Below are 23,990 nucleotides of genomic sequence, written 5' to 3'. Positions count from 1 at the left end.
TAGGCTAAGAGCTGATGACTGGCCCAAGGTCACCCAGTGAGCTTCATGGCTGAGTGGGGATTCTCCATTTGATCCTTTTACATCAGGCATCCCCAAACTGCGGCCCTAGAACTCCCATGATCCCTAGCTAAGAGGACCAGTGGTCAGGGGTGATGGGAATTGTAGTCCCAAACATCTGGAGGGCTGAAGTTTGGGGATGCCTGTTTTACATGATCTTGTATGTTTTGTGGTATTTCATGCATTGTGATTTGCTGTTATTTCCTTGATTATAGATTAGTAATTCTTTACTGTAATTGGTAAGTGCAAATTATTATTTGCTGATGTTTAATTTTATTGTTTACTATGGGATTCTAATGGATAATTGAATATTGCTTTATTTGATATAAGTTGTTTATTTTAAAGTCATTGTGAGTTTTTATATAGGATCTGATTGTTACTATTCATGTTTGATGTTTTATGATTATTTTATGTGTGCAGGAAGGTGCCTAGAGTGGCTGGGGCAACCCAGCCAGATGGGCGAAGTATACAGTATTTACTCGAGTCTAATGCACCATTGAATTTAATGTGCACCTTAATTTTTGCAATGTAATTTGGCCCCAAAAGGTGAGTAGCTGTATTAGATTTGAGTAAATACGGTAACTAAAAATGATGATGATGATTCAAACCCTGCTCTCCCAGGTCCTAGCCCAACGTTCTAACCACTATGTCACAGGCAGCAGCTGAAGTTTTGATATCAAATAACTTTTTTGAAGGACATGAGGTTGCGCTTACCTTATTTTACTGTATGAGGTGGCTGAGAGGACTTTATTGTTGTTAACACATGGTAAATTTGGGCCAACCTGTTAGGACAAGAGCATAAAGAATGTGTACATTGATCCATTTGATCCTTTTTTTCAGAAGAGATGTACATTAATTACCTGGGGGAAGCCATGTGTGTTTGCTGTTAGTTTTGTTTACCATTTTATTATTTTCTATGATGTTTAATAAACATAAACATTAAAAAAACCACATTGTAGTAAAAAGTTCCACATGTGTTCGTAGTAGCATGAAGAGCTGTGCATGCAGGCTTCTAGCTTTGTAGCACTTCCCTAGATCTCCAAGTGACTATGCCATGTGGTCCTCTGGGCCTCTCTGTCTGGCTCTTGGGATTTTTTTCAGGCTACTCTTTCTCCCCATACCATGCCCTCACTGGCATTGTTGCACATTTTCCTTGAGTGTTTTTGCCTGGCTGGAATGTGTCCTTGAACCCTGGTCATGACTCTAGTCATGCCAGGGTGGAGAGGGATGTGTGAATATGTGTAGAAACTAGCTTACAGTACACAGGTATACTGGTTGCTCTGGCCACTTTTGCCTCTGACTCTGCCCAACACTGGTGTGTGGTCCTTGGCATGTTTCCTTGAAGGGAGTGTATCCAGAGGTGCTATCTTCTCAAGATGATTGAGGGCCCCCGATCCTGATGTCACACGCGCAACGTTGTGAGGAGCCCAGGGGTCAAGCTGAACACCTTCTGAACACTGGGGGCAGGGGCAAAAGTGCCTCAGCCCTAGCAGCTGGCACCTATGAGTTTGCCCCTTGGGGTTCCTCAACCCCTGGACTTTGTGATGTTATATAGTCACATGGCACACCAAGAACTGCTTCCAGACTGGAAGCCACACTGCAGAGAGCTTAAAGTGTGGGGATTCTGAGCACATAGGAGACTATTTGAAAATGTATGTTGATGATGATGATTTATTACTTATACCCCACACATCTGGCCGGGCCTCCCCAGCCACTCTGGGCGGCTTCCAGCAGCATATTAAAAGCACAATAAAACATCAAACAGGGCTCCCTTCTTATGTCTTCTAAAAGTCAGATAGTTGTTTATTTCCTTGACATCTGTTGGGAGGGCGTTCCACAGGACAAGCGCCACCACCGAGAAGGCCCTCTGCCTGGTTCCCTGTAACCTTGCAATAAGGGAACCGCCAGAAGGCCCTCAGCACTGGACCTCAGTGTCTGGGCTCTATGATAGGGGTGGAGACGCCCCTTCAGGTATACTGGGCTGAGGCTGTTTAATGGCTAATACCGTACAGGAGAAGTGGCCAATCAAAACAAACACCCCTCCTCAAAAATAGAAATATGTCAGGCATACTCGTCCCTCCAGATGTTTTGGGACCACAATTCCCGAGTTTGCCTATGCCTGAAATATGTTATGCCTTACTCTTAAATAGAAAACCATTAGTTTAAAGAGGAAAGTCCCTAATGAAAATGATAGGCTTTTCTCAGAACAATGTAAACAATAATCTTTAAATGACCTTTGGTTACTTACACTTTCAGTTGATAAGTCCAATGGAAGTGTTAATTCGAAAACAATGCTTGTGGAAATAAGGATAAAAGGATGAGCTTATATTTCCAAGGCATAAAATAAAGACATGACATATGTTAAAATGTTCCTAGCAAATGTTTTCTGTGGTCCCCAAATAAACCCTCAGAACAGGCACATTTTTGTTTTCTCCCTGAAAAGCCTATGGTGATAGCAAAACTCCCACAGACATATTAGTTATTGCCTTTTTCATAACATCGAAAAGAACTAGCTTAGGTGAAAATTGAATCTGAGACAGGCCTCACGATAGCAAAGTCTGAACATTATATAAACTGAGACATTGAGTCCCTTGACCATCTGGTGTGAAAAAGAAAAAGAAGACAAGAGGCTGGAATCCTTCAGAAGCATAATGTTTTGGTAAGCATCTTGCGGTGAGCTGTTGAGGTTTCATTATCACATATTTCTCTTTTATTGCATTTTAATCTGGGAATGCTGTTTTGCTGGTGGCGTTCAAGTGGTTGTTCTTCCAGGACTTTATAGGCAGCATGTATTGCTTGCCTGTGATCCAGCTGGTAGGGGGTAAAAACATCTCTCTCTCTAGGCAGAAAGATTTGGAAGAGGAAGATTTATTTTTATGCATCTCAGGGGGCTGCAAAACAAGTCTTAAAAAGACATCTGTAGGGCTTTTACCTTTTTATAAATGTTTCCTTTAGGCAACTGTAGACTGTCCAAGTAAGGTTTGTTTGCAAGAGATGTAAGGTTATGAACTTCCCCCTACCCTTCTATACATTTAAAAGCTGACCGAGGAAAGGAATTTCAGAGAAGAACCCTATATCCACCTAAGCTATGATTATCAGACTGATTTAACAATAAATCTGTCTTCACACAAAAAAACTGAGAATTGTAACTCTGTAAGGGGGATTATAGGCTCCTGTAACAACTATTAGCACCCCTAACAAACTACAGCTCCCAAAATTCTTTGGGAGAGGTCATGACTGTTGAAGGTGGCATGGTAACACTTTAAATGTATGGGGTGAATGTGACCACTGACAGGGGTTTCTCTGCTTGCAAATAGGCTTTCAAAAGATGTGATCAGAATACCATTCGGATCATGCCACCTGCACACTGAGACAATTTTTTGTAACTTCACATATTTGTGAATTGTGTTGGAACTAGCATTGACTGACCAGGAATGAGATTTTGTGATTGTGGTTGTGATGGATAGCTCAGTGAAATTTTGACTCCGCATGTGGCAGCTGTAAAAAAGACAAATTCTGTCTTGAGGAGAAAAGGGATTGAAAATGAAGCTGTCAATACTTGGAATATTGCATACAGTTCTGGTCACTTTATCCCCCCCCCCAAGCCAATATTGTAGACCTGGAAAAGGTTCAGAAATAGCCAAAATGATCAAAGGGTTTAGAACTGCTTTTGTACAAGGAGAGGTTGCAACATTTTGGACTTCTTAGGTTAGAAAGAATATGAGTAAGAAGGGACATAAAACTGCTTGGTGTGGAGAAAGCAGGGGTGGAGAACCTTTGACTTTTCAGATGTTCCTTAACTACAACTTCCATCAGCAAGCATGGTCAATGTTCAGGGATGATGGGAGTTGTAGTCCAGCAACATCTGGAGGGCCATCTTTCTATCCCTGGGATTGTTGTTGTTTAGTCTTCGTGACCCCATGGACCAGAGCACATGGACCATGGACCTGGGATAGAGAGAGGTTTTCCCCTCTCGTAATACTAGAACCCAAGGTCAATCATTGAAGCTGAGTACTTGAAGATCCAGGAGAGACAAAATGTAATTCACTACCACAAGACACAGTGATGGTTACTAAGTTGGCTAGCTTTTAAAGGGGGGTTAGAAAAATTCATGGAGGAGAAGATTATCAAGGTCATAATGGCTGAGTACGACTACCAGTAATGGAGCCAGTGTGCCTCTGAATGTCAGTGGCTAGGGTGCTCTTGGGTCCATGTCTTGCCTGTGGGCTTTCCATGGGCATCTGGTTGGCCACTGTGAGAACAGGATGCTGAACTAGATGGCTCTTCTTATACTAACCTTCTGGATGCTTTTAAAGGCAAAATCAACCATGGCAAGGAATGTTGACCCTAATGAGATGCTATGGTTAGCAATAAAATTGGTAATAAAACAGTTGGTCTTATTCATGTGCTATCCTTGGCAAATTAAAATGCATTGTTTCTTAGAACTTGCCTAGACACTGCTTAATATGTAGCAGGCAGCTATGTATCTGGTTTTCCTTAATGAATTAGAGGGGCAGGAAGCTCAATTCTCATTGCACATGGGAAGGGCAGACTTGTCACTTCACTCCTCCACCAAGATCAACATGGAGATTGGCTGCTGTGCAGGGCTGGAAGCCTTAGGAAAAAGTTCCCATCAGTGCCAAATGTCAGCTGTATTTGTTTTAGTATTCTATCATGTTTGCTGTGGCTCTAAATACTTGACAGGCTTACAGAAAACAAACAAACCCCACTTGTACATTACAGTTTTGTGTCACACATCAGAACCTAGATAAGATGATGGGGATCTTTGACTGGATCTGCTGACCCTTCACATTTAAGTAAATAGCTGCCAGAAGGAAGCAAGACTATTTTAGATTTTGTGTGTGTGTGTGTGTGTGTGTGTGTGTGACTTTAACCCTTTCCTCATGTCATTTTCAGATCACATCCCTCCCCTGGCTGATGTATGTTCTGTTAGGAGATATTGCTGCTCTGTGCAGAAATTAGTAGGGACTACTAGGGATTACAAAGCAACCCAGATTGAGGGTTTACTGGATGTACACGGAAAAACTCTAAAACTATTTGGAAGGATAAAACTGGTTTTATCTATCCAAAGCTATACACAGCATTGCTTTCAGTTGTGCCTACTTTTCGAAGGCAAAATGTGAGGCTTGTACTTCCTGTCCTTTGCCACATTGCAAAACACCTTGGGAAGTTTCTCTCAGACTGCTTTTACTGCGGCATTTTTGCAACGGTGCAATTAGCAGAAGGGCATTTGACTAAGTACAATCCTATTGCTTTCATAAGGCCAAATTTGTTAATATTTTATAGCACAGTGCTTTTTATTATTATGTAGAAGCAACCGTGGAACTGAATGGATCATTATTGTTCATCAGAGCTTTCCCTGAATGGATGATGTGCAGCTAATGAGCCACTGTAGTCAGGGCTTAAACGTCTCAAAATCATGACTGCATTTTCCAATGGGAAATCAAGTAGAGTTTGATTAGAAAAACTGACATGCTGTAGTGCAGATGCAGTAAAACATATGCATTGTTTGCATTAAAGTATGGAAGAATATACTTTAATAATACTGTTGATACTATTTGGGCCTGATGGAACAAGTCTAGAGACTTAGGGTCTCTTGTAGTGGAAGTTTCATGTGTCCCCTTTAATACTTATTACAAAGTTAGATTTTGAAAACTACCTTTGGTATTTCCCTAACACTGATGAATAGTGTATACTATTCATTTTATACTAAGTATAAATTATAGATTTATAATATACTAAGTATATTATAGATTTATTTTAAATGATATATAAAACCATCTAAAGCATTGCCACCTACAACAAGGCTCATCTCAGAAAGATAGACCTCTCTAGCAGATTACAGCTGTGTTTGGGATGTCAATATAGCCAGGAAAACACAAACGTACAAAAACTTGGGTGCTTTTAAAACTAACATGCACTGAAAAGGTGACTGGATAAAATACAGTATTTTGCAATTATTTCCAATGTAACTCATTACCAAAGAACCAAGAAGAAAAGAGAGAGTTAGGATAGCATCAAAGTTAACTGGAACCATACTGCAAAGACAACTTTACTGATTCAGATGTTAAATGCTATTTTTTAGTTGTATTGAACCTCAAAAACATCTCAGTGTATAGAACTTGTTATGAAAGGAATGTGTAAATTTTAGAAATGTGGTTTTTTGTTATGCATTATGTTATATAATATAGCATGATTATGAAATGCTAGCAAAATTCTGCCATACATTATTTTTGTCAGTGCTAAAAAATTAAAACTTCTTCACAAAAAGCACATTATAAAATCACACTAATACATGTTTATAAAAAAGATATTGTTTACTAAAGCATTCTTCCTATTCTTAAAAAGATTCTTTACAGTTACTGTTTTATTGCAGAGAATCCCAAATCTCAGGTTTTAAATGCAAATAACATTAAGCTATTATCCTTGCCTGCTGGGCAAGATTTTACAAAGCTATTAAACTTAAACCTTTCACACTCCAGGTGTTCTTTTAAGGATTTCATGATTTGATCACAGTCTGAAAAAATTATCATACAGCATAGCCTGAGTGAATATTTTCCCACCAGCTCTATCTAACAAGCCTTTATGAGTCATATTCATTTAATTTTGTCATTAAACCAGAGCATATCCAATCAGCTGCATATTTAGATAAGGTGGCTTCTTAAGCTTCTAATGTCATAGTTGCACTTATTCCCTGCCGCTACTAGGGTTCAAAAACATATTTTGTAACAACGAGGTGGTTGGCTGTAACTACACGCATTCCTGAGACCATTGATGAAAACGTCTGAAGTTACGTTACACATAAGAATTTTGATTCCTGATCCACTGCCCCAGTTTGCTCTGGGTCTTTGAAATGTGATGCTCATTCAGTTTCGCTTGGTACCCTGGAGGTACTGAATCAGCTCACCTTCTTAACACATGATGCTCATGGAGCTAAAACCGAATGTAATGTGTGAGGGGGAGGGATTATAGAGAACCCCCCCCCATCAGAAGCAGCCCGTCTCCAAGCAGTCATGAGAGCGAGAGGTCTGAAGGGGTGAGTCAGGAAACGGAGAGGGAGTGCCAGGGCTCTGGCAACACTAAAGAACCCCTGCTCCATAGGCAGGAAGAGAGGGAGGTGGAAAGAGTGGACAGGAATAGGTCAGATAGAAGACCCATCCCTCCGACGCAGGAATTGAGAAAGAGGAGGAAAGGGAGGCGCTTCTCAGTTCCGAGGCTTTTATGCTGGTCGCGAACGCGGAAGGAATTAGTGCAGGAATCTGACTCGAGCGGGTAGACATGGAATGAGCAATCCATTACACTGTAAATAATGTGCACCAATAAAAACGTCTGAAAGACAAGCATGTGGATGGTCGTTACTCAAGAGTAGTCACAATAAACCCTGACATAATGTTTCTCAGCTTTGGTCTTTTCACTGCCACTGAAACCGGTGGCCATTCAGATGAGCCTGCTGCTTCCTGTTACCCTCTAGGATTTTGGCTGCAGTAGCATATGGCAAATGCAGAGTTCTTTGGCTGTTATCATCTACAGCACAAGCTCACAATCCACACATTTCTTCCATGCTATTCTGAAATGAATGCACGCCTCATTTACTTAATAACCTAATAATTATGAGTAAAATGCTGAGGGATCATTTCCAGTATATCTCGGACATCCCATAATCCTATAGAGACATAGTAATAGGATATTAGAGCTGTTAAATGAAGAACAGCAGGATCTGCTGAAGCTCACTACCTTATGGGGATATTAACCTGTATCATCTCGTCTACAGTGTGCCATATGCCGAGAGCAGAAGAGGAGTGAGGGGAAGGACAATAGTTGACTGGATGGGGAAATGTTTTGTGTGCAAGAGTGTCCAGATTCACTCCTTGGCATCTTCAGGTAGGGCTGGGATAAGACACCTGTCTGAAACTCTTGAGAGCTGTTGGCGGTTAGTATAGATGACGATCCTGATGGACTAAAGGTAAAAAGCAGTTTCCTATGTTCCTGTGATCACAGTGCATGCTGGGTATCCACAGGAGTCTGAACATGCCTTTTATTCCTGTGTTAATCATGAAGTTCATTGATCATAAGAAGCCACAATGGGCTAAAAATACATCCCCAGTATGATTCCTCACAGTTATGTATCCTGTCTCAACAGTTTTCACTTTGAGCTTTTTAAAAATATTAGAACGGAAATCAATAGAACAAATAGAAGAATATAAAAAAGAGGCCAATGAGGAGCCCCTTGTGCAGGGTTTTTTCATAGATACATGAGTACAAAGATGAAAGTTTTCCATAAAGTAGGCACAATGGTTAGTAATGATGAACCATGACTAGGAAGATCAAATCTAGTTCAGCTTTGAATCTTACTAGGTGACTTTAGCCTGGACTACCTCACAGGATTGTTGTGAAGATAACATGGGGAATGGGAAGAAGAGCCAAGTATGCCATCCTCAGCTTCTCTTTATAACCTGCTCTTCATTGTTCACACCTTCCCAGAGCATAAAACAACTTAAAAATAAATAAAACAACAATCTGTCTTTGCATTGAGCTTTATTTAAATAGACAATATACTCATTTGGGGCTGTAGTACATGAATTTCTAGTGAATTGTTCTAGTGCAGGCACCCCCAAACTGCGGCCCTCCAGGTGTTTTGGCCTACAACTCCCATGATCCCTAGCTAACAGGACCAGTGGTCAGGGATGATGGGAATTGTAGTCCAAAACATCTGGAGGGCCGAAGTTTGGGGATGCCTGTTCTAGTGTATTGCATCTTGAGTAGGGGCCTGAGCAGATCCAGTCACTACTTACATATGCTTTAAATTCAAATGGGTTGAAAAATACATGCATACATTATGGGTGATTTGCAGCCCATGTAATTTAGCAACAAAAATCCCATGACAAGTGGATCTGGGAAGTGGGTATTTTAAGACAGGAGAATCCACTGAGCAGCACAACATCATAAAGCTTGTGAAGAATAATATTATTCCATTCACAACTCATTATATTTGCTCAGATTGGATTTCTAACCATATTGATTATCACTCATAACTTTAAGGGATGTAAGGAAGTCAATAAATGCTCTCACTAGCTGGAAACAGGACCCAAGATTATGTCCTTTGGCTATTATAATTCCCACTGCAATATTTGTATCATTGACTGTGGTCACAGATGTTTTAGAGAGTGCAGCAAGGTTTTCCTACAGCAGAGTCAGAAGGGATGGATGACCAAGCATAGAAATAGTGGAGACTCTTGCTCATATCGAAAAACAGTGTTTCATGCCACCCCAATCTCTGAGCGGTGCAAGATTCCAGGGATTCCAGGAGAATGTGACAATATATTTGGAAAGGACTGTAGTCCTAGAACAATAAGTTGCAGGAGAGGATGTGCTTTTAATAAGAAGCAATGAAGAACATTTGCCATTTGTAGCCACTGGCTCTATCCAGAGGAAGTGAGGTCATGCGTGCATATCCCCGGTTGAACAATCATCAGTCATGTGGATTAGAAATTTAAGGGGATCAGGGGCATTTCATCCATTCTGCTGCTTTCCATCAAGCAATCAGCACTAGCATTGATTGCTTGATGCAGCAGCTCTGAACTCTCAGGCCTGGCTGCCAAATCAGGCTGGGGAATCATGAATGGACAAAGACTGCATGATTCCCTATCCAGCTAGTGAGGACCACAAGGAAGCCTGCATTGGTATGCATGCTGCATATGGCCGATGGCTGAACAGGTGGGCCTGAAACTAATCTGTGCAATGGGATTATGAACTCAGACTTTTTTTAAAAAAAAAACACCTGACAATTCCATCAAGATGTCAGGTGTGTGTGAATTGATTTGAAATGCAGATAATTGCACTGCTTATTAAATGATCCTTTAAATGGGTACTTGATGCAGTTGGATAGCTGATGCAGTTAAACAGGCTCTCTGAAGTATTGTGGAGAGTTCTTAATATTGCCAAAGAGATGCAGCTGTTTCTTTCACCAATCTAACTACTAGGTCTATCAAGTTTCAGAAAGGACTGCATCACCAGCCTCCATTGCTCATTGTTTAGTTAATACAGCTAATTCAATACAGTTAAAATCTCAGAAAATTCCATTTCCTGGTGATCAGCACAGTGTTTAGTGGTTACAAAGGCAGAATTGTTTCAGAAATGAGATGGAAAAGCATCCTCATCTTGTATTGTGCAGTTGAAAATAACAGAGTTGGAATTGTCCTTCCCATCCATTTATTTGCTAATCTACTTGCTGCCATTGACTGTACCATTTTGCAATTGCTAAAGGACAAACTCCTGGATTTAAAATTCATTAGGGATAGGAACATAGGGAACTGGTACTGTCTTATACCATGTCAGACTATTGTACTAGCATTGTTTGTAGGGACCAGCAGGTGGTCTCCCAAGTTTCAGATAGCAGTCTGTCCCAGCCCTACCTGGAGATGCTGAGAAATGAAATGAAGATCTTTTGCATGCCTTCTACCACTCTGTTTGACTTAGCAAAAAGAGACTGGGGTAGTTTTCATACTGTCATGGTATGTAGTTGCATGTTATTACAGCAGCATGTAGAAACGTGTCTCCATGTATACATCTTTGCATGGTGACAAATTAAATAGTTAAATTAAATAGTGACTACAGTGAATTTAAGTGCAAAACTGCTCAAAGATGACCCACAGCATCTCTTCAGGGTTCTTTGGAGGACAAGTTTTCTTGGTTTGATTTCCAGACCACAGAAACGTTTTTTGAAACCTTACTTGTGGCCTAGTTGTGAACCTAGCAAATAAATGTTAAGAAAAAGGGAGGGTACCTGTGGAAAATTTCAGAATTGTAAATGAACTGGATTCCCTTCAATATCGGGAGTGCCCATAATATTTGAGAAAGGGAAAAGGGAGATCTTGTTTATCTGCTGACCTACTTTGCCCATTTCTTCGGGTTGCTTTCACTCTGAAAGCCTTGCTTTTCTGTTTTCAGTTTATCAGCCAACATTTCTATTTACCCTGTCTAGTCTTTGAGAAGTTACACCACCTACTCATGTGCTCCTCAGGCATGTTTATGCTCCTTTGTGCTGTATGATTAACTACAAGGGAGCCCCAGTAAGCCCTAGTAATGATGAAATAGTTTCATCCTCACAAGAAAATAGGACTTTTATGTACCAGGGATGGCTACCTGAAACCAGTAGATATTTACAAGATTCATATATAGAACCTTTTATGTTTTTGAGGGATGGGGATAGTGAATGAGCCTGGTAAGAAAAAAGATCTATAAAGGAATGTAATTTCAAGCCACAAGTGAAATACGTTTAAGCTACAGGTAAGATACATTCGTTAAATTCAGACAGTGAGAGGGAAATTCAACATACTTTCTCTTGATTTGTTTACTTGAATAACTTTGGAATAAAGAGATGTGATGCAGCACAGATGTAGATTCAGGCTTATTTAGCTTTGACTAACGACTAGCCTCAATTATAAGCATAATGGGATTGCACAATTTATCTGACTTCCAAGCTGAGTAAATTCAAAGAACATGAAAGGCCTCAATATGTTTCTTCCTCTCTGTAAAAATCCCCAGACTTGTGTTACGAATTTTAAACACAAGTCTCCATGGCTATAACCTTCTGCTGTACTTGTGCAATGCCAGCTGTCTTCTTTTGAGCATCAATCAGAGTCACAGGCAAATAAGACACAAATCAGAGTTGCTGCATTTGAGCTGCACTGAAAAGGACATATGGAAATGCTAATGGTTGACAGATCTATGCCACTTGTATGGAAGAAAGTTCCACTACAATGAATGGGACTGAAGTCTAATAGAAACAAGTACCGTTCACATGTTGTTGGAGTACTGGGGCTTCTCAGTAGGTTTGGTTTTGAAGATTCCAAAGACATGCCCAAACTCTGATTCCATTATATGACCTGACTCAACCTACTATGTGCATACAACAAACATCAAAATATTTAAAAATGAATAAGGCTGTGCACACAACAAACTTTGTGCCACCCCAGGTCATACTCCAAGTGACATAGACACATATCCAACCCAATGCTTGTTTGGACTCAAGACATCATCAAAAATAGCCAATGGATATAGAAGACAATAAGGAACTGGTGGTATGTCCCCTCCCCCAAAGTATTCTGTACCATCTGAGTGGAAATTGCCATCAGAGGCTTATGACAGGGAAATGCATTAATAGCAGCAGATATATCTTCAACAAAAACTGAATACTGAACTGTGCTTAAGTAAATGTGACTAGGCTGTAGAAGTTCTCCCTAGTACTTCTTATTTGGCTTATGTTCCCCCTGACAACTTCACCATGGTTATGTACTGATCTGAACCATGGTTAATGTTACCAGGACTCGAACATAGCCAGGGTGTTGTTACTAGCTTCAAACCCTGTGTGCCCCCTTACCGGTATACCCTACCGGTATTGCTGCCAGTGTAACCTCAAACTATGGTTAAAGCTGGTGAGAGAAAGCAGGGAAAACGCTGGTTTGAGAGAGGAGATACTGGGGGAAGAGAAAGCCCACTACCACCCAGTCCTGAACCCTTAACCATGGTTAACAGAGTAGCTGTATTAAATCAGCACTGGCCCCAAGGTAGAAATCCTAGTATATTTTGAAATTTAACGTTTCAAAATAGAGTGAATATTGTCAGACCCCTGGGAAGTTATTCGTCCTCTTCCTATTCTGTTTGAAGCAGATATTCATTTCACACAGTACATAGGTACTTGTCAAATCTTAGAAGGCTAGCTGTCATGTATTCACTCATTTGAAACTGCAGGAACTCCAGAGAAAAGCAAGGAGCAGGAAGCGCGGGGGAGAGAGCTCCATGCTCATGAGGTCTGCAATTTGTGATTCTTTCAGTCTGTCTTCTGACTTTTTCATGTTGTTTGCACATGTTCAATAGAAATGGGCAATACATTCACTGGGTAATGCAGGCAGTTTCTGCAAGAAAAAAGCGTCCATTTTCCTAATGTTCTCAAACCAGAGGCCTGTGTTAAGTAGATTAGATGGTTTCTGTCCCCTAGATTGACTTTTGGCTTGTGTTAAGTAGACCGAATGGCTCCCCCCCCCCTAGACTGACTCATGTTGTTCTTGCCCTGACAAATGCTTCTCAAACCAGGCTTCTTCTGCCAAGTGTTCTACACTGAGACTGTGTACACATTACCAGCTTAAATTGCAGCTAGATTGTTTCTTTTTCTCAATTAATATTGAAGCTGGTTTGGGGGGAAAGGCATCAAAATGCAGTATTTTATAAGAAACAACAGGATAGATACTGGATGCAGAGTAAACGATAGAGTGTATGCAGTCAGAGACTACAATGGGAGTTGGTTACCATGTGGATCATTATCACTTGGAACTTCTCCACATCCTTGCTGGATGTTCTTGGCGAGCCCATAAAACAATGGTGATCTATTTGATAAGTTGTTCTATGTGTTAGAGACCTGGTCCCAGAAAATGGGAAGACCCTTGATGGAACTTTGATGAAGTTACACTGCCTGTGTCTGGCTGGTACCTAGATGGAAGGCAGTCTTGAAACCACATGAATGTTGCCTTGGGATTCATGGATGAAAAGCAGAATATACATGAACAGACTAACCTCCATTGTCTATGCTCTGGGAACCTCTAGGCTGGAGTTCTGCAATCTGTTATACATGTGAAGTTTCCAAACTGCAGCTGGTGCAGACTATGGCAGCCAGATTGTTGACTGGGACAGGATAGTCCAAACATATAACACCAATTCTGGCACGACTGCATTGGCTATCAAATAGTTTCCAGGCTCAAATCAAAGTTCATTAGTGGACAGAATAATAATAATAATAAAAGGTAAAGCTTTTTAATTTTACAAATCAGGAGTGGTTATGAAGAGGGACTCAAATGTTTAGGCAACATTACTGCATGTCCCATTTAAAACACCAAAGAGGAATCTCAAGTTCTCAGAGGACCAAATCCCAACCCATTGATCAGCCATCAACCAAATATCCTGGGGAATTGGTCAGGAATCTGTCTAATGACAGAAGTTCAACCAGCAGCTATAGCACTCTATAAGGTAAAGGGTAAAGGGACCCCTGACCATTAGATGAGCGGCGCTCATCTCGCATTATTGGCCGAGGGAGCCAGCGTACAGCTTCCAGGTCATGTGGCCAGCATGACAAAGCCGCTTCTGGTGAACCAGAGCAGCACACGGAAACGCCGTTTACCTTCCCGGTGTAGCGGTACCTATTTATCTACTTGGACTTTGAGGTGTTTTTGAACTGCTAGGTTGGCAGGAGCTGGGACTGAGCAATGGGAGAAGAAGAAGAAGAGTTTGGATTTGATATCCCGCTTTATCACAACCCGAAGGAGTCTCAAAGCGGCTAAGTGGGTGAGTGGGGCTGAGAGACTTCAAAGAAGTGTGACTAGCCCAAGGTCACCCAGGAGCTCACCCTGTCGCGGGGATTCGAACCGCCAACCTTCTGATTGGCAAGCCCTAGGCTCTGTGGTTTAACCCACAGCATCACCCACGTCCCTTCAGCACTCTATAAGAGTGCTCATGATTTGTAGCTATTTCTCGGGGCATTTCAATCAGTGGTGCAGTTTTTAACATACTTTTACCCAGCTGTGTTGGGCTACTCAGTTTTTGTCGTTGTCAATCTGCATAGTGAGTGCTGGATATAGCCACAGGTTAATTGGACTGGCCCAACCAGAAAACATTAGCTTTAACTGAAGGACAAACCGAAGGACAAAGAAGGCCCTTTAAGTTTTAGCAAATTTAATTTTCCTGAGCAGCCTACATGCCATTGCTTTTTCTGTACATTGTCTGGCAAGATGTATCAAATGAGTTTCCAGGCAGAGAGCAGTGTTTATTCTTAAGGTGCCCATTCTAATGCAAACCATCTGGCCCAAACATGAGGTTACGAGCTTGCTAACCCTAAATGTGACAAAGTCTGGATTGTATAGTGCAAAGCTTGCTTGTTTATTGATAGGAAGAACTGTTACAAAGGTATTTCAACTCTGGCCTTTAATAAAAGGCCCGTTTGTGACAAACTAGAAATGCTTCGTTTTATGCTACTGAAAGTGGCAAGTAAAGGTAAATATAGACATGGCGGGAAATAAATGTGAATATTATTTATGTAAGTGCCTTTCACATTTCTGTGGCTTTCTGCAGCCTCGAAAAGCAAACTTGTCCATATTTTCATTTCCTAAGAGGGAGATAAAAGAATCCTGTTTCATGGTGTGTGTGTGTGTGTGTGTGTGTGTGTGTGTGTGTGTGTGTGTGTGTGATATCTTGTGTTGCAGCTGGTGAGGCCTGTTGTCTCTTAAACCACATGAATGAAATGAAATGAGAGGTCTGCTTTCTTCTATTTATGGAGCAGGCAGACACCTCAGACAGTTATAATGAAACTAGACGCTGAATGTTTGTCTCATCACCTCTGCTTGCCCTCTCTTCTAGCCTCCATTTGGTCTCCATTTGGTCTTGCATTCCTTAGGTAGTGAACTGCCTAGGACTACTAAAGGTAGCAGATACCCAAATAAAATCATGCTCTAGAATAACAATGCAGATGTTTGCATGAGAAAACACTGGTGTTGTGTATAATGAGCTTCATTAAGTTACATGCTTTACTCAAATTCTTATTATGCCGTTGAGCAGAGGCAGCACACGGGATGCTCTCCAGATGTTTGCATTAGAGTAGGGAAAGGGCTATGGCTTAGGACAGGCACCCCCAAACTTCGGCTCTCCAGATGTTTTGGACTACAATTCCCATCATCCCTGACCACTGGTCCTGTTAGCTAGGGATCATGGGAGTTGTAGGCCAAAACACCTGGAGGGCCACAGTTTGGGGATGCCTGGCTTAGGGGAAGCTCAGTGGCAGAGCACCTGAGGTCTCGGGTTCAATTCTTCGCATCCTTAGGTAGGGCTGGAAAAGACACATGTATGAAACCCTGGGGACCCACTGCGGGTCAGCGAACACTGGGTAGGAGGCTGTTTAAATGCTGGAAATTTCTCAGTTGAGATTGTATTTATAGTAGGTAACATTTTGTTTTGCTTTGCTTTGACTGAAATATTGGCCTTGCTCCACTGGAAACCTAGCAAGGAAATTATTATTGTTATTATTAAATAGCTGTGTAGATGTTGTACACCCATGCAACCCCTCAGACTTGAAATCTGAATGATCTGTAAGCTAGAACTCTTGAAGGCCGTCGTAGGTTTCCCAGTTATTCAAAGCCACAGCGAACTGCATATTTTATAAACTGAATTAATGGAGTGAATATAATTTTTAACAGTATGCTAACACTTTCAAGTAGCAACAACCGAACTTTTTTGAAAAGACTGAAAAAAAACCCTCAGTCAGCAGTTTGAAGCCGTTGAGGTTATAAAGCTCAAAGCTTTGCAGGGGTCTTTTACTCTGTACCTACCGGTATTATGTCGCTATTCCCCACAGAGGCAACCTTTGACATCTTCATTGTACAACTTGGGTTGTATGTTAAAGATGCACCTCTTTATCTTTGACACTTGAGATATAAATTTCTTGAACCCACTGTAGCTGTGATTGTAATTTGTTTTAAACTGTTTTAAAGGCTGCATTAGTAAATAAATTGATTACATTTATATCCCACCTTTCCTCCAGAAAGTTTAAGGTGCCATCTACATGGTTTTCCCTATCTCCATTTTATCCTGGTTAGAGCGCTGGACTAGGACCTGGGAAACCAGGTTTCAAACCACAATTGCCCATGCAGCTCACTGGGTGGCTGTGGATCAGTCGCTGCCTCTCAGCTATCCTTACCTCACAGGTTTGTGGTGGGAATTAAATGAGGAGGGGCAGAACAGTGCATGCCACCTAGAGCTCTTCGGAGGAAAAATGTAGGGTATAAATGCAATAAATAAATAAAAATCATTAAACACATACACCAAATGTGCCTTCTTCTGCATCTCTACATTTTTCTGACTGGACATGAGCAGTTTCTGAACTGCACATTTTGTGTCTAGAATATATATTCTTGGTAGAGCTTGCTGGTGAGATCCAGTCTGCCATCCCATGTCTTATAGCTTTTCATTCGCCATGCTGATGTCATCGGAAGATAATCTTTAGTGTTTTCAGCTCTCATCTTTTTCGCATTATCCAGAGCAGAATTGACCATATAGGATTTCCTCGTTGGAACGCCTTCCTTTCCCCCTAAGTGTGAGTGAGCTATTATTTCCCTCAAATCGAAATTGAATGCATAAAAATATCTAATCTTCTTGAATCTGTGTCAGCAGACATACCCTTTTCTTATCACCGTCCTCTTACTTTCTCCATTTTTGAAAATAAAAAATTGAAGACTGTAAATGCAATTTCAACAAGTGAATTTCAACAGTTTCAACAAGTGAAAAATAAGAATATTAAAACAGAACAAATATTTCTAATCTCGAAGCAGCAATACATTCATACACAAGTAAGCTTGGGAAACAGGCTGATAAAGCAACATCACAAAAATTGGATGATAAATGGATTTTATTTTATTTTTTAAAAGGACTGTTTCATACTGATACTTTCACAGCTGATTTCTACAATGGAAGAAAACATTTTGGCATGTGTTAGAACTGTTCGTGTTTTTGAGCATATCTGGAATATGTATCTTCCTATGAATTCCTATGAATATTCCTATGAATACTCTTTTCCAAGTATTTTGTGTTGAAGAAGGAAGCTTTATTATGCAGAAGCACACTATAAAGGGCAGAATTGTGCTCTGACAAATGTTTCATCTCTGCAGTCACTGGAGCTTGTCATATGGAATGATTCCCCCCTTCTCCACCCTCTGTGTGCTGTTTTGGGGGTTCTCTCAATCCCCCCAGAGCCAATTCTGGGGGTGATGGGGCTGCATGGAGGAGAAGAGGAGGGATAGCCCCATTGCACAAGTGGATGTAATTGTGCTGGGCTTTTGCTGATGTGGCTCATTAGGGGAATCCAACCCGCAGTTTCATTTCTTATTAATGTTTTTCAGAACTTCCAGGCTTTATTAGCTTATTTGTTACATGTAAATGTGTATACCATTCAGGATGAATGAAATACAGTAGCTCAAGGTGACTTCGAGCTTGCATTCAGAACAGAAGAAGGTCCTCTGCAGAGTGTTCCACTGTTGTGTCCCTACTGTCTGCTGCTGTCCTCACCCCAAGACCCCTATGCACAGAGAGGAAACCTCCGCCCAATCAGCTGAACATGGGCCACATGAGTCAGAGCTATCATCCCACTTGCACCCGGTTGCATGGAGGATTCTATGTGCATTTAGCAGGATGTGTACAGATTCCTCATCAGAACTTTAGCCCAATATGCGAAAGTCTGAGGACAGAGCTGGAAAGGGCAATGAAAATAGGTGCATCTCTCCTCTTTGTATTTGAACATTTGGAGCCTAATTCATGAAAAGGGCTAAAACCAGCAGTGCAGATGCTTCTCATTATACCTCTCCAAGGCCTCATGAACAGATTCCACTCACCTGCTTCCACCCCAGAAGATAGTCACTGGAGAGATGGAACAGAGACTTTGTTACTGTTTGCTATCAGGTATTCCTTTTGCTCCTTACAAAAGAAAAAAGGTGACACACATTGCTTTAACTACTCGGCACATTACGTTTCTCAAACATCTCTTCCCTATTCCCTATTCCCATCACCACCACAGCCCCCAAGGAGCCTATGGGAATATTGCTCACATATCTGTATTAGATTTGAAATTGGCTATATATATATATATATATATATATATATATATATATATATATATATATATATATATATATGAAATTATTTCAAGCTGTTTTTATAGGAAGTGATTCATAAATAGAATGAAATAAATAAACAGAGCATTTATTGAAAACAACAACAACACCAACAACCCCCAAACCCCAAGACCATCTCCACCATAGGAAAATTTGTTCCTCTTTTAGGAGAACAAAGGATTACTTTTTGGTGAGTCACAGCATGATAAAAACACCCGATAATCAGACTATCATATGATAATCACAACCATTCATATGAATGACATGGGCATCTGAATCTGTTCAGAGAAGTTGCATTTGGATAAACATCACAAGTGATCATCTGATGTGGTCCGTATATAAATAAAGGTTGCAATCCTGTATGCAATTGTCAAGAATATAAATTCCATTGGACTCAAAGGGGCTCAACTTCATAGTCGACACACACTGTATCGTGCTATTTGTTGTAAATCCTAAACCTGCGGAATAAGGAGTAAGCCCCACTGCACATAATGATGCTTACTGGTGAACAGAATTGAGCTGCGCCTTTGCAATCTACCCTGTTTCTCATATTTTAAGACATACCCATAAAATAAGCCATAGCAGGATTTTTAAGCATTCAAGGAATATAAGCCATACCCCGAAAATAAGACATAGTGATAGGCGCAGCAGCAATGCCGGCCGCGGCAGGAGGAGGAGGAAAAAAATAAGACACCCCTTGAAAATAAGTCATAGTGTGTTTTTTTGAGGAAAAAATAAATATAAGACATGTCTTATAATATGAGAAACACGGTAAGGAACTGTTTTGTTTCAGCAAAATAATTATATTATTTTGGATGGTAGATGGATGAACCACGTTTAGGGTTTTGTGGTGTGTGTGTGTGTGTGTGTGTGTGTGTGTGTGTTACAATCAAGCAGTATATAAATTTTATGAAATAAATAAGTAAATGAAAGGATGTGTATGGTCTGGAGGCACATGAAGCCATTACATTTCTGAACTTAAGCAAGTCTGGGTCTGGCCAGTGACTGAATGGAAGACAACCTTTTAAGCTTTTAATGTTTAATAGATTATTGTGTTTCATTTTTTTGTTGGAAGCCGCCCAGAGTGGCTGGGGAGACCCGGCCAGATGGGCGGGGTATAAATAATAAATTATTATTATTATAACCCCAGAACCACATCTATACCACGCTGGGATCAATGAATGGAAGAAAGGTGGGCTATAAATACAAGAAAATGTTAATTTTAAAAATGTATTTATGCGGAGTCGATTTGAATGTTATGCCAAACATTTAGCAGCTGAGGTGAATCCACAGTGTTTGCATCTGCAGTTGAGTCAGTGCTTTGATCCGTTTTAAAGGACTAACTCCATTAGCGCTCATCTTCACAATCTCTTATTTTCATAAATTCAACTGACTATCATGTGTCAATACAATATGACACTAAGGAGTCGAATCTCTGTCTGAACGTTTCTCCAGTTTAAAACTCTGTGTTGCATAGTACTAGGACTCTGGAGAGCTGGAGTTCAAGCTTCATAGATGGCCCTGCTCCAGGACCTCCAGCGGTTGCCAAATACTTTGGAAGGGGAAAAAAATAGATGAATCATTACAAAAGAACAACAATCTTTACGAGGCTGTCTCTGCACATCATAAAAGAGCAATGGAGGGCATAAACAGCCCTATTTTTCTGCATCTCAAAACCTTGAGAGAGTTTACAGTCATTTGGAAACATTCCAAGAAAGCACACATTTAAGAGTGCTATTTTTGTTCTACACCTCTCTTTCTTTTTAAAAAAATATTCATTTCTTCCTCCCCTCCTCCCATCTCTTTCCCTTGACTTAAACTTGCCCTTAAATAAAATAACACATTCAAGTATAGTACATGAAAAAAGAAAAGGAACAGCTTGCCTTTTCTCAGGAAAATACTCCCAGCTGAAGGCCTGACCTATGAAGACGGTGGAAGACATCTATGAATTTCAATGAATTTTGTATCTGGGCCTACTTCCTTGTGAATCCCTCTAGATTACCGAATAGTGATTTGCACAATTAGGCTCTGTGAACTCAACAGGATATCCAGTTAAGTCAATGAAAAGTAATCAATAGAGAATTTGGATGTATTTCAGCTTAGGGTTCACTCTCAGGTTCTTTTAAGAGGATCACAGAACTTTGATGTAATCTTGGTTTCATCCAGGTGGATATTTCACACAGGTCTTTTAAAACTGAGAGGATGGTACTCAGGCTTAAATCTATGCCAATTCTTTTCTCTGCTTTTCTTTTGGTCTGGTCCCTGTAGGTTCCATGGCCCAACCAAGGACAACACCAGCCAAGGATGGTAGCTTTTACACTAAATCTTACACACACAACCTAGATCACATAAGGAATAAGGCATAGACTGGGTGTGAAAACTGCTTTTCTGAGTCTACTGGCTCTGTGAACATGACAAAAAAAGAGCATTTCTTTCAGCCAGTTCCAGAGTGTGCATTGTCACAATTATTCAAGAGAATACAAATGCTTTGGAGGAGGATCTTAGTGGTAGGCTATCTGCTTTTCATGAAAAAAGATCTCAGATCTGATTCAACATAAGGCAACTTTCTATGTTGTTACAATGACTCGAGTTGTACAGTGGTACCTCAGGTTACAGACGCTTCAGGTTACAGACTCCGCTAACCCAGAAATAGTACCTCGGGTTAAGAACAGTTTCAGGTTTAGAACGGACCTCCAGAACGAATTAAGTTCTTAATCTGAGGTACCACTGCACCCGAGGTACCATTGAAAATGCTATGCTACAGATCATTTAGTGGGCTGACTGTGCAACTTGTCTTTGATTCACAGACCTAGATCTATAGTTGTGTTTTTCTTGTCATTCAGCTATGCTCTACTGTTCTGTATTGGCTGTGGAATTGTGTGTACAGTTGACTTTTCTTATTTATTTATTTCATAAAATTTATATATCACTTGATTGGGGGGGAACTCTCAAAGAAGTTTACAAAAAGAATGCCAAGTAGGTTGTGGATTTTGGTCAGAATGGTGGGTAGTTGAAGGATTGTGTCTCCTACCTTCGGACACACCTGGGGTGTCTGAGGTTGCTTGATGAGCCACCAAATGAATTAATTTGCAGTTTAGTTGATATATGTGTCCATTAACCTCAACGGTATGTTGAGGGGATTTATCTTCCCTATGCAAGTTCCTATTTATCCAAGGACATGTCCTGTCCTGAGGAAATAATTCTTCTTACTCTTTCTCCATCATGCAGCTCTACAGCTCTTTAGCATGCCTGCCATAGGGGGCTTTAGCATTGCTCCATTTGCGTCCCAGCTGATCTGCAGCTTTTTCTGCAACTTCAGCTTTCAATAATTCAAGAGCCGTGCTACCAAGGAACATGTGTTTCTGAACACAAGTCAGTGCACAGTCATGACGGCAGTGAAAGGTATTTGTTTACACCAGTAGTCAGACAGACAGACAGACAGACAGATAGACAGACATTTTCTTTAGCAGGTTCCCCACCCCATATGCCAGTAATTCATGAAGGGAGTGATCTGCTAGTCCCATACTCTTTGGAAACAAACAAAACTTCTAAATAAGATTTATGAATGCTATCCTTTTCAAGGCACCACCATCATTACTATTACCAATTCCATTTATGATTTGTTTCCCATGAGGTACTCCAAAGTGATTTACAATATAATAAAGAACATATAAAAACAGCTGCATAGTGCAATGCATGCCTACTCACTCCATTGAGAGCTGAGAATGCACCCTGTTGTTGCTGTCCCATGGATTTCATCCCAAAATGCATCCTGTGAGATCTGTAAGGGCCTTCTGAGGTCCAGAAACCAGTGGGGGGGGGGACTGCTTTCATCTGTTGAAATTTGCCGCTACTCACCCTTTGAGAAAATACCTTTGTCTTGACAAAACCAGGTAAGATCTCTTCTGTAGTAGGCACCTGGGAGAGAACTCTTAATACCCATGCTTAAATTTCTTGAGTGTATGCAAATAAATACAGTGTTTCTTGGGTTTTTCTGCTGCAGCTGCCTGTCACTTTGTCACCGTGCCATCCTTTTTCATTTGCTTTATTGTTTTCGTGATCTTTTATCTCAGTACTGTGGGGACTGTTCATGGCAGATGCTGTACATCAGTGCCATTTCTGAGGTTTTGTGCCTTTGGTATGACACTTTGTGTTTTCCCCTCAGCAAAGGTGTCTAAGTGTTCCTACCGATAGCTTCATAGGTTCGCTAGTACCTTGCTGATGGGAATTGTTTCTACTGGGAGTCTGCTATCTGAAGAAGAACATTGTTGTTTAGTCGTTTAGTCGTGTCCGACTCTTCGTGACCCCATGGACCATAGCACACCAGGCACTCCTGTCTTCCACTGCCTCGAGAACACTGTCCAACCATCTCGTCCTCTGTCGTCCCTTTCTCCTAGTGCCCTCCATCTTTCCCAACATCAGGGTCTTTTCCAGGAAGTCTTCTCTTCTCATGAGGTGGCCAAAGTATTGGAGCCTCAGCTTCAGGAGCTGTCCTTCCAATGAGCACTCGGGGCTGATTTCCTTCAGAATGGATAGGTTTGATCTTCTTGCAGTCCATGGGACTCTCAAGAAGAAGAACATACCTTCATTTAAAATTTCTAAGCCACCTTTCAAGTTTGCCGCCTTCCCAAAGCAGCTCACCAACCAAACAACATAGAAATATCAGAAGCTAGCTTATACTATTGGCCAATCTAGCTCAGTATTATCTATGTTGACTGTCATGAGCTCTTCAGGGTTTCAGGTAGGAAACATTCCCAGTTCTACTGGGGACACCAGAGCATTGAACCTGGGACAAGCCTGTATGTGAGCCATGTGCTCTACAAGCCATCAGGATGGTAACTGGTTCTCATCCCTGTCATATACCATTTTGTTACCAGACTGCAAATTAATAATAATAATAATAATAATAATAATAATAATAATAATAATAATACCCTGCTAATTTGGCTGGGTTTCTACAGTCACTCTGGGTGGCTTACAGCATATATTAAAACATTAAAAAAAACCCATCAAACATTAAACACTCCCTGAAACAGGACTGCCTTCAGATATCTTCTAAAAGTTGTATAGTTCTTTATCTCCTTGACATCCACAGGGAGGGCGCCACTACCAAGAAGGCCCTCTGCCTGGTTCCTTGTAACTTCACTTCTCGCACTGAGGGAACCAGCAGAAGACCCTCGGAGGAGGACCTCTGTGTCTGGGCTGAGCAAT

This window comes from Zootoca vivipara, chromosome 5 (assembly GCF_963506605.1).
Source record: "Zootoca vivipara chromosome 5, rZooViv1.1, whole genome shotgun sequence".
In the NCBI taxonomy this organism is placed as follows: Eukaryota; Metazoa; Chordata; class Lepidosauria; order Squamata; family Lacertidae; genus Zootoca; species Zootoca vivipara.
This window is presented reverse-complemented; position numbering follows the sequence as displayed.